Below are 7,119 nucleotides of genomic sequence, written 5' to 3' on the forward strand. Positions count from 1 at the left end.
TTTTTTTTTTTTTTTTTTTTTTTTGAGAAGGAGTCTGGCTGTATCGCCCAGGCTAGAGCGCAGTGGTGTGATCTTGGCTTACTGCCAGCTCCGCCCCTGGGTTCACGCCATTCTTCTGCCTCAGCTTCCCAAGTAGCTGGGACTACAGGTGCCCACCACCACACCCAGCTAAATTTTTTTTTTTTTTTGGTATTTTAGTAGAGATGGGGTTTCACGGTGTTAGCCAGGATGGTCTCAATCTCCTGACTTCGTGATCCACCCACCTTGGACTCCCAAAGTGCTGGGATTACAAGTGTGAGCCACCACGCCCAGACTGTTTTGTTTTTTTTGTTTTTTTTTGTTTTTTTTGTTTTTTTTTTTTTGAGATAGAGTCTTGCTTTGTCACCCAGGTTGGAGTGCAGTGGTGCAGTCTTGCCTCACTGCAACCTCCTTCTCCTGGGTTCATGCAATTTTTCTGCCTCAGCCTCCCGAGTAGCTGGGATTACAGGCATGTGCCACCACACCTGGCTAATTTTTGTATTTTTAGTGGAGACAGGGTTTCACCATATTGGTCAGGCTCGTCTTGAACTCCTGACCTCAAGTGATCCACCCACCTCAGCCTCCCAAAGTGTTGGGATTACAGGCGTGAGCCACCGTGCTCGGCCGAGTAGGTTATTATGTTCAGCTCTCTTATTCTTTGATTCTCCATTTTAAAGTTTAACTTCCTGGTTCTCTTCACCCCCTTGCCTCTAGTTTCAGTAAACAACTTTCCCACCAGTCCTAGTTAGTGGTTCACATCTGTTCCCCTGGTCACCTGCTTCATCCTGACTCAAGTCACCTTTAGTTACTTGTTCCTAACCATCTTTCCCGCCAAACTACTTACCCTGCCACTCCAGCTCATACTCCTGCTCTTTTTAAAGTAGCCAATTGTAATTAGCTTAGACTGTGCTGTCCAACCCTAGGCAATAGAGGAATGACACAGCAGTAAGGGCTACCTGCATCAGGAATAAGAACTCCTTCCCTTCCCCTGTCCAGGTGTGCTCTCGCCATTGTTCCATCTGTGAGGGGCACCCTTTCTGCAGAAAGTAAAAATTGCCTTGCTGAGAAAATTAAATTTATGTTGGAGTGCTATTTCTTTGCGGCACTGGGGAACAAGCATTTGCATTTCTAACACCACCTTAGGCATTTTCTACTTTATCCTCCTCTATACACCCTACAACGGTCTCAGGCTAAAACCAGAAACTCAAAAGTCACAAGACAATATATCTGTTGGGACTCTGACCTTACCTGAAATGGCAGAAAGTCCACATGCTCTCTACCCACTCCCAGGAGTGTTTCATATCTGTCAATGCATGGGTTTCCTCAGTAGCACTAAATCACAGACACTTTCCTCCTTTTCTGCCCTGGCTCCCTGCGAAGCCCAAAGGCAGTCTGCTGGCAGAATTCCTTCTTGCTTGGGGAGGTCAGTACTTTTCTATTTCTAAGGCCTTCAACTGATTGGATAAAGCCAACCCACTTTACAGAGGGTAATGTGCTTCACTCACAGTCCACTGATTTAAACGTTAATCTAATTTACAATATACCTTCACAGAAACATCTAGAATAATGTTTAACCAACTAGCTGAGTAATGTAGCCTCACCAAGTTGACACATCAAATTAACCATCACAGAAGCTGTCCCACAGAATAACCCTTTACCTTATACTGGGGGATTCTCTGGCATCTGAAAGACCCAGGCCAAAGCTTGTGATTTCCAATTCCCCTTTCTCTGAATTCCACTGGGGTGGATGGACTCTAGCCTTGAGAACCAGAGAGGAGTAGAGGGGGCCCCACATGAAACCCATTATCCTCAGCTCTACCATGTGACTCAGGAAATCCACAGGGCAGCCTCGGTAGGCTTCTGGGAAATTTAGTAAAGCGCAAGGCTGACTGGCACTCTGGAGGAATTGTAAGAAATTTGCTATTTGTGGCTGGGTGTGGTGACTCATGCCTGCAATCCCAGCACTTTGGGAGGCTGAGGCTGGAGGATGGCTTGAGGCCAGGAGTTCAAGACAAGCTTGGGCAACACACCGAGACCCTGTCCCTAAACATAAATTAATATTTAAATAAAAACAAATTTTGTGTCTGGCCGCAATGGCTCATGCCTGTAATCCCAGCATTTTGGGAGGCTGAGGTGGGATGATTGCTTGAGCTCAGGAGTTCAAGACCAGCCTGGGTAACATGGCGAAACCCTGACTCTACTACAAATACAAAAATTAGCCAGGAATGGTGGCCTGTGCCTGTGGTCCCAGCTACTTGGGAGGCTGAGGTGGGAGGATGGCTTGAGCCAGGGAGACAGAGGTTGCAGTGAGCCAAGATGGCGCCACTTCATTTCAGCCTGGATTGTCCATCTGTTGAGTGAGATCCCATCTCAAACAAACAAACAAACAAATAAAAAACATACCCCCCCCAAAAAAACCCAAATTACTATTTTATTAACAGCTTTAGATCTTTCTCTTTCTCTCTCTCTCTTTCTCTCTCTCTCTCCTTCTCCTCTCTCCTCCTCTCTCCTCTCCTCTCCTCTCCTCTCCCCTTCCTTTGTCTTCTCTTCTCTTCTCTTTTCGTGGGGCTGCCCCAAAGGGCCTCATGAGTGCCTGTGCACAACGGCCAGATGGCCTAATTCACACAGCACAATGGGGACACGTCCACAGCCTCTCATCTCACGGTCCAGGCTCAGCTCGCCCAATGTGTGTGGAGTCCTCCTGGGGACTACTGTTGATAATGGCGTTCACCAGGACCTACAGAGAATCCTCTCCTGTGAGCAGGTGAATGGTCTCGAAGGCATGCTTGGCGATGCACAAGGTCACGAGTTTCTTGCAGTTGTTGTGGCCGTGTGTCATCATGGAGTGAGTGAGGTACTCCACAATGGGGCCCTGAACTTTGCAGAAGCGTTTGGCAGCATACTGCCCTGCCCTGTGAGGCAGGTGCTTGGCATACTTCTTCACTGCAGTGTAATCCTGTAAGGAAACGTCGTCAATCTGCACGCACATCATGGGTGCTCCACTTGCCAAAGAGCTTGATGTCTGGGCTCTCTGTCCCCACAGATACTGCTCTCTCCTATTTGGTCCCTGAGGGCACAGCCTGAGCATCTCTATTGCTTGGCATGGACCGCGTGCTGCCCTGGCACAGACAGGAAACTAGATATTTCAATGATCGCTTTTAGGCTTCTTAACTTCTATCAATAATAAACGTTTCCATTTGGGTCTCAGATAAGAAAGTGAGAGGAAGCAGATTCAAATGATATTTGCATGTAGAGTCCTTCTATAGGGAGCTACTGATTTCAGAAGGCCCCTGTTAAAATGGACTTCCCTGATAATATGTGTTCGTCAGTCCAGTAAATTTCTGTTTGGTGACAGGATTGCATTGACAAGCTTCGTTGTGGTGGTGGAGGTAGCTGTGTGACATACCTCAAATCCAGAGAGGAACCTTGGTAAATGGGGTTATTGGAGATCTCTTGCGACCTTTGGGGATTGGGGAGAAATTCCCCTAGGACTTGTTTTGTGTGGGGTTTTAGGCTACAATTTCAGACTCGATCCTTTGTTTGATTCCAGTGGGTGTATTCTTTCTGGTCAAATTAATTCCTGACTCCTGACTTTTCTTCTGAGTTTCCAACAAAAGGATTTTTTTTTTTTTTTTTTTACAGAGTCTTGCTCAGTCACCCAGGCTCAGGTGCAGTGGCTTGATCTCATCTTACTTCAACCCCACCTCCCGGGTTCAAGTGATTCTCATGCCTCAGCCTTCTGAGTACCTGGGACTACAGGCACACCCACCATGCCTGGCTACTTTTTGTATTTTTAGTAGAGATGGGTTTCACCATTTGGCCAGGCTGGTCTAGAACTCTATCTCAAGTGACCCTCCCGCCTTAGCCTCCCAAAGTGCTGGGATTAGAGGCATGAGCCACCACTCCTGGCCTCAACAAGAGGGTTTTTTATAATGACATGAGTATTACATAAGCAGTGAATTGTGGCTATTGATGAATTGCAAGGCATAACTACCCCTAAGGGTTTAATGGCTCAAGACCATCTCTGGGGTTGAGGTTAAGCAATTCCTGGAAAATTCAAAGTTCTTATTCCCTATCCTGACATTTTAAAATCAGGAAAGAAGCCTCAAAATACATGAAAGATGGGAGTGAAAGAGAGGAAGGTAAGTTTTGATCTTAGGAATGGTGGAGTTTTGTGGACTGATTGCCTTCTCTATCAGTCAGAGTTTAGTTTTAAGAAACAGAAACCAACCTTGACTAATTTAAGCATACAAATTTATTAAATATATTAGGTAGCTCACATAATCTCCAAGAGGGTCAAAAACCAGGTTTGTAGGTTACAGAGCTAGAAACAGTGCCCCAAATCAGGTCACAGGGCTGGTCCATGAAGACTCACTGCCTTGGGACACTGGATACAGGTACTAGGATCAATGCCACCACTGCCTCTGAAAATGGGTGCAGTTGCTACTTCCCACACCAGCACAAAGTCCCATGCAGTTGGTTTCTTTATATTCCTGGCTTCTGACTCAAAATCTGGGCTGGGTACCTCTGATTGGTGGAACTTAAGTCGTGTATTTGCCATAATAGTGAGTAACACTGGGAAAGTAAGTATTTGGCATTTTCAATTTCTAGGGTGGAAGATGGGTTCTGCCTCATAAAATGGGGGCTTTCTCACTTTATTATATGAAAAGTAGAACCAAAATATTAAAAAATGTTCATTGTAGTGTATCCCTTGGTTGCCCCCAAGTCAATATGTATCCTTCTTGCCATAAGAATTTAAGATGCTTTCACAAGTTTGAGCAGCATCTTCCATAGCCTTCCAGTGTCACATCCTTTAAATTAATTGGAATTTTGCTGCCTGGAGACCTATGCAGGCCATATAACCAATGCCAGATTTCCCTGTCTTCCTTCTTTCCTATTTTCCTTCATTTTCCTAAGGGTCTCTTGATGACAACTACTTCAGGGTATTGATTTTCTCATTAAACAGGGTTCTTAAAAATGCAAGCATTGGCCGGGCGCGGTGGCTCAAGCCTGTAATCCCAGCACTTTGGGAGGCCGAGACGGGCGGATCACGAGGTCAGGAGATCGAGACCATCCTGGCTAACATGGTGAAACCCCGTCTCTACTAAAAAATACAAAAAAACTAGCCGGGCGAGGTGGCGGGCGCCTGTAGTCCCAGCTACTCCGGAGGCTGAGGCAGGAGAATAGCGTGAACCCGGGAGGTGGAGCTTGCAGTGAGCTGAGATCCAGTCACTGCACTCCAGCCTGGGCGACAGAGCAAGACTCCGTCTCAAAAAAAAAAAAAAAATGCAAGCATCATGACTGGGCATCACGCCTGTAATTGCAGCACTTTGGGAGGCTGAGGCTGGTGGATCACCTGAGGCCATGAGTTCGAGACCAGCCTGACCAACATGGAGAAATCCCATCTCTACTAAAAACACAACAGTTAGCTGGCCGTGGTGGTGGGCGCCTGTAATCCCAACTACTTAGGAGGCTGAGGCAGGAGAATTGCTTGAAACCAGGAGGTGGAGGTTGCAGTGAGCCAACATCATACCAGTGCACTTCAGCCTGGGTGACAGAGAGGGACTTTTGTCTCAAGGAAAAAAAAAAAAAAAAAAAAAAAAAAACAAGACATCAAAACCCAATTTTGGCATTTTTTTTTTTTTTTTTTTTTTTTTACAGAATCTTGCTCTGTCACCCAGGCTGGAGTGCAGTGGCACAATCATGGCTCACTGTAGCCTTAACCTCCTGGGCCCAAGCGATCCTTCTACTTCAGCCTCCCAAGTAGCTGGGACCACAGGCATGCACCACCATGCCTGGCAAGTTTTTAAATGTTTTGTAGAGACAGAGTCTCCTTGTGTGGCTCAGGCTGGTCTTGAACTCCTAGGTTCAAGTGATCCCCCTGCCGTGGCCTCCCAAAGTGCTGGGATTATAGGTGCAAGCCACTGTGCCCAGCCAAATTTGGCTAATTTAAGCAGAAAAGGAATTTACTGAAGGATATTGAATAGTTCATAAAATCTCCAGGAGGGATGACAAAACAAACTCATGCCAGTAAACAAAAACCGTAGAGACTCCACTGCCACAGACACTGGGCATAGACTGTGTGGCTAACACTGCCAACTTCTGCAAACTAGGCTCAGAATGTTGCCATCAAAATCCCTGCCACACTGCCCACGCTTGTGAGCATGGAGTATGCTCAGTCCTGGCTTTTAAAAATCAGTGTCCTGTTTGCAAGAGAGGCTGGAAAGTGATTGCTTGGCAGTTTTAACTTCTATAGTGGGAAGCAGGTTCTGCTTAATAAGGTGAGGCATTCCCCACACAAAGGGAACTCATATATGGGGTGACCAAAAACAAAACAAAACAAAAACAACAAACCTGTCTAATGTCCGTCCATGTGAACTGCAAGATCCCTTCTCCCTCCCTAATACTTCCCTCATTTATTGCCTGTACACTCAGAAGCCAGCCCCCCAATTCAGAGTTCCTGATTTGCAATATTCTAAGGATGGCCTGTGAAGGATGTCACTTAAGCTCATGTAGATAGCAGACTGGGAGGCATTGTGATACTTAGAAAACAGTGCTGGGATGGAAGTCAGGGTATTATATTTCTAAATGTACAACACATTAGCTGTGAGAATTTATACAATTTAAATTACTTGGGCCTCAGAAGTAATCCACAGAAAAGTCTTGTGCACGAATTAGGCTCTTAGTACTTTCTGTTCTTACATGCTATGCATGGTTCTCAACATGTACAACTTTTTTTTGAGACTGAATCTCGTCTTATTGCCCAGGCTGGAGTGCAGTGGCACAATCTTGGCTCACTGCAACCTCTACCTCCTGGGTTCAAGTGATTCTCCTGCTTCAGTCTCTTGAGTAGCTGGGACCACAGGTGCATGCCACCACGACCAGCTAATTTTTGTGTTTTTAGTAGAGGCAGGGTTTCGCCATGTTGGCCAGGCTGGTTTTGAACTCCTGACCTCAAGAGATCCGCCCGCCTCAGCCTCCCAAAGTGCTAGGATTACAGGCATGAGCCACTGTGCCCAGCCTCAATATGTATAACTTAAACTACTGAACTGAGAAACGAGAAGTTATTTGTACCATTTTTAATACCTAAGGCATAAATAC

At 46.0% G+C, this 7,119-nt stretch overlaps 1 pseudogene; it reads right to left on the bottom strand.

Annotated features, from left to right (window-relative positions):
- Positions 1–2,677: 2,677 nt before the first annotated feature.
- On the bottom strand, positions 2,678–4,810 carry LOC108515229 (40S ribosomal protein S5 pseudogene; annotated as a pseudogene).
- Positions 4,811–7,119: the final 2,309 nt, after the last annotated feature.

This window comes from Rhinopithecus bieti, unplaced genomic scaffold (assembly GCF_001698545.2).
Source record: "Rhinopithecus bieti isolate Rb0 unplaced genomic scaffold, ASM169854v2 scaffold_34876, whole genome shotgun sequence".
NCBI lineage: Eukaryota > Metazoa > Chordata > Mammalia > Primates > Cercopithecidae > Rhinopithecus > Rhinopithecus bieti.